The sequence below is a fragment of the Gymnodraco acuticeps genome, unplaced genomic scaffold (genome assembly GCF_902827175.1).
Source record: "Gymnodraco acuticeps unplaced genomic scaffold, fGymAcu1.1, whole genome shotgun sequence".
Taxonomy (NCBI): Eukaryota; Metazoa; Chordata; class Actinopteri; order Perciformes; family Bathydraconidae; genus Gymnodraco; species Gymnodraco acuticeps.
In genome coordinates this window covers 11,014,805-11,020,125 of record NW_022990238.1, presented here as the reverse complement: position 1 = coordinate 11,020,125, position 5,321 = coordinate 11,014,805, and positions in this window count along the sequence as shown.

Below are 5,321 nucleotides of genomic sequence, written 5' to 3'. Positions count from 1 at the left end.
GTGCCCTGCTCCATGGATTTCCTTTTTCATTACATTCAAACACTTCTGCATCCTGACAGGAAACAGACACTAGGGAGCAGCACAACTTCACTGCAGCTCTGGGGTCTCCCATCTACTTTCAAAGGGTACTGGTCGTTTTTCAACACTTCTTGTATCGTGTGTGGAAACAAAAAAGTAAAACACATCGCTTTAATAGCAAGAGATAAACATGTGAAGCAATACAACACCATTTTATTTTCTATTAGAATTATAAAAGTTTGCAAAGTATATTTAAAAAGTATTTTGATGTTGCCTTTAGTCAGTTTATTTAGTCAGTAAAAAGAAGTGGACCAAGTATTGAACCTTGTGGTACTCCGGTGCTTAAGTCTAGAGCTGGAGAGAGTTCATTATTAACGATAACATGCTGACGCCTACCAGTGAGGTATGATTCAATCCAACTGAGTGTTAATGGAGTGCAGTTAAAAGCTGACAATTTGGACAGAAGGACCTTATGATTGACTGTATCAAAAGCTTTGCATAGATCCAAAATGGCATCCAATGTAATACAAAAAGTCAATCAAAGAACTAGATTCCTATACCGGATCTCCTCTGGTAAACAAAAACACCCTGAAAACTCTGGCAGGAGCATTCATTCAAGGGTACTATGACTATGCTTGCACGTCATGGTACCATAGCACCTCCAAGGCGCTAAAAATAAAACTTCAAACATCGCAAGATAAACTGGTCAGACTACTGCTTGACCTTTCATCTAGAACCCACCTCACCTCTGCCCACTTTGACAACCTAGGATGGCTTAGAGTAGACGACAGAGTACAGCTACTTGCAATGGGCCTGGTCTACAAGATCCACTACACCTCTATGGTACCCATGTACATGTCAAAATTCTTCCCAAAGGTCAAGGAATACCATGATCATAACACCAGAGGGAGCTCCACAAATCATGTGAAACCCAGATTTGGCACAAAAAAGGGGGAATACACGTTTCGCAATTATGCCACATCAAGGTGGAACGCTCTTCCCACAACTGTAAAGGAAAGTAAAACTATACTTACCTTCAAAACCTCTCTTAAAGAGCACCTTCGGGGGAGAGCATTGCAAAACTGGCCCCGGTAATGGTACAAATCTCAACCTGTCGTTCAATGGACAGCTTCCCCCCCCCCCCATCTATGTATATACTCGCATTTTAGACTCTGTTACTAACTGTATATCTGTAGACTTGGTATGTCTTAAATGTCCGGTTAGGATGTATTAGAACGAAATCTAAAATGAAAATTGTAAACAAGCAATCTGTATGTAAAAAAACCACCTGTATGTAAATTGTCAATAAGCCATCTGTATGTCAAATATGTCTTATATGTCTTAAATGACATGATGAATTGGAAATGGGGGACCCTGATGTAAACAAGACGAAAGTCTTTCTCTGGTCTGCATCCCCTTAACAATTGTATGTTTTGAGCTGTACTGTACTGTACCCAATATAGAAGCTGTTAATAAACTTTTCAATCAATCAATTCAATCAATCAATCCAAGAATACTGCACCAACAACACCTCCTTCCTTTGTCATCCTGGTCGAATGTACTTATTGTAAGTCGCTTTGGATAAAAGCGTCAGCTAAATGCAATGTAATGTAATGTAATGTCAACCATTGCTTTGACCTTTTCTATAAAAAAGCAGTTGGCTGTTTTGGAGGAATAATTTGCCCTGTAGCCAAACTGCATGGGATGAAGTTGAAATTGACTATAGTTTAAGAAGGAGACAAGCTGTTCTGACACCCACTTCTCAGCCACCTTGGATACTACAGGTAAGATGCTAATTGGGCGGTTGATGTTCAGAGGGTCACCTGACTTAAAAATGGGGGTTACAATTGCAGTCTTCCAGGCACTTGGGAATGTCCCATGTAATACAGATGAATTGATAATTTGGGTAAGAGGGCAGACTAGGTAATCTTGCAATGATTTAAGCATTGCAGAATCCATAGCGTATGTGTCCTTAGCTGTTGAAGTTTTAAGAGACAGCAAGCCTGATATTGAATATCCTGCATAACTACTAATGACATCAGAACCATGAATGAAGTACTTTTCAGGTTCATACTTGTATTTTGTGCCTCTACTGTGACATGTTTACATGCTTTAATGTTGAAACATTTCTTTTTTTCCTCATACAGCCTGAGCTGCAGCACCTCTTTTCACCCTCTGTCTGAAACCAGAGCCCAGTCTGCTCTGATTGGTTAGCTGGTCGGATCTGTTGTAATTGGTCAGCCACTTAGAGATGCACCGCCTCTTAGCCCAACGTACAATGTGTTAGCCAATAGAAGCACGAGTGTTAGTGATGTCACTATGTTACAGTGCAAACATAGGAGTCCAATGCAGGCATTTTCAGGCAGGGGGGGGGGGGGGGGGGGGGGGTAGTGTGCAGGAGAGAAACTCCTTCTGGAGGAAGCTTTGGGATTTGAGCCTATATAACACACTACAGGAAAGGGGAAACCCAAACCCCTTCAACATGAACTGAGATTACACAGTGAAACCTGCTGGAAAATGTGGTCACAACAACAACAAAAAGGGATTAAAAAAGGTAATGTATAAATTATTTAAGTAAATATACAAAATGATGTAAATCTTTGCTTTCATGGTATTTCTCCAGATGATATGTGCATGTTGGAATTTGTTTCCTCTGCAGCGCAGCGACAGATGACTTTGAGAGGAACAGAAAGGCAGTCTGTGCTTGTGACCTCTGGGCTGACAGCAGGAGGGGGGGCAGTGTCAGCGCCGGGCCACCAGCCTGCTTCATCAACTTCCTCCATCCCGCCCGCCAGCTGCTGTCGCCCCAAACACACAGACTAATGTGGAAGTCTGGGGGTTTAAATGGATTAGAACAAATATAGAGGAAGTGTGCTTTCTTTTTCCTAAAAACAAACCGTTTTATCTTAAGAATCTTACCATATTTGGACCAGGCTTTAGCATAAATTTGATATTCAACGTGACAGAAACTACAATTGCAGCAACATTTTTGCTGTAAATGCAATACCGTTCTTTCATTTTTTCGAGAATATTCTCTTAAAAATTGAATATAAAGATTCCATCATGTCCCCTGCTGTTTATCGTGGGGCCGACCTAAACAAAGCAGTAAACAAACAAAGCGTGATGGAGGCAGAGAGGTTTTTTCAACCCATCCCTGACATGCAAATGAAATTTCACACGGTCTCACTGTCGAGGAAATTGAATTACCCTGCTTGTTGCTGGACTGAAGGAATGCATCACTAATGCTTTGAGGTGTGGAGCTGAATGAAGAGGGGGGAGGAAGGGGGTGCCTCTGAACCCCCCCAACCCCCCCTCCCCACAGCCACTTCCTGAGTCCGGCTGGGCTCTCAGCCATCTTGTCTTCAATGCCAGGCAGCTGCAGGGTGGCCAGGAGGCACACGAGAGTTAAAGCTGCACAAGGCAAGACTTCCATTAAAAATGCACCCTGTAAATTATCCTAAATCATTGTATTGAACCATGCGGGTCCTTTCTCTTGTCCAGTTGAAATTCTGGTTAGGGAAATATTTTCTATTCCCACAAAAAGTGATGTAACTGAGTATAAATCTGTGGTTTGCATGTTTTTTGTCAAACAATACAAATGATGTCTACAGTAAATGACTGGCTGACATTTTTCCAAAGCACATCCCATAAATATTTAGATGTCTTTCTGACTAGACTCCATTCATTTGATATGGTAGCGAAATGAGAGGACTTTAGCGTGCTTTTATGTTTAAATTACACAGTGGAGAGTGTTTTGGAAAGCCTTCTCATCGATATGTGTTAACTATGTTCATTGAGGTTGCTAAACCCTTGGGTTCCTAACCTGTCAGGTCCCTCTGAAGGGCCACATGACATGACAACTTGTTAAATATGTTGTATTTCATAAGATAATCATATATTTTTGAATTCTTCATCTTAAACTGAAAGGTAACAGTGAATGCAGCTGCCAAATACATGTCATTTTGTAAAAGTACAAATATTCTCTCTAGCAGAAGATGTATATACTCAAATTCAGTTAAAGTATCTCTGCCTGTATTCCTTCTCTGCTCAAAATGTTCACTTTTACCTCTTCTCTCCTCCTTTCTTTCTGTCTGTCATCACAGGATAGATGAGGCAGACGAAGGCAAACACAGGACGTGAGCACCTTTGTTTTCCGCTTCTGGAGGGAATGCTGCTGCTTTGTTGCTGCCATGCTTACAAGGTCACAGGGTGCCGGCCTGGTTTGTCTCTTTGTGGGGGGGGGCTCGGAGGGAGGCAGCTGTGTCCTGGGAGTCAGCGCCCAAGTTATTCACACCTCACCTCCTCCTTTGTAGGCATCACCGCACCAGTCGCAGGGAGCACGTACCTAATGGAGGATTTATGGAGCCGTGTGCGTCCTTACCTCTTTACTCCTCCTGCTCACTGCGATGCTTCAGGACTTTCTCCAAACTTTTGTTCTCATTCCTGTTCTTTTAAAGTCCAATTGTTCATCTTTCAGTGGTCTCCCACCACCTAACCACAGATTAGATACCTTTTATACCAGATATTTAGTCACATTTACTCTGCTCAAAGCTAGTACAGTTATACCAGTTTTCCTCCAAAAGTGTGTTGCAGTGATCAGTCACTTCCTGTCAGTTATGCTACTGAGATGGTGTATTATTAAAATAACAGTTATGAGTAATCCATGCCTGAGGTTGTGCAGCATCATTTGCATACCGATTTGCATTTCTTGGAAGCAATATTACAAACTTTGTACACCTTTCTACTTTGATGCAAATGTCAGACATATAACACATGCGGTTATGCTGCTGTATGAGCAAACTGAGTTATCTGTTTAAATCATGATTATTATCTGGATTAATTACACTCACAGGCCTAAATGTACAATAAGTCGAACATTATGTTCCTTAAACCCTAAAAATTGTAATCATATAGCATTGAAGTATAGACATAATAGATAGATCTTAAGTTCTATATTATACGCCCTTATTAAGCTTGAATATAATATTTAGTATTCCTTCTAGCGCTAAAATTCTGAATGATTAAGTCTTGAAATTACCTTCAGGTATAAAATGTTTTTCTAAAGACCCTGGCAGGAGGAAGTTAATGTGTTTTGTTTTTTAAACCACTTTATGTAGAAAATCTATTATTTCCTTTAATATATCTTCCATGATTTCATACACCAAATTCCTCAAGCCTCCACTCAAGTGCTGCTCACGACGAGGTTCAAGTCCCTCTCTACAGGATATGTGATACCTGGATTATCGTAAACGGCCACTCGTCTGCCTTCAGAGCACATGTTGAGCAGGATTATGGCCTGTGCC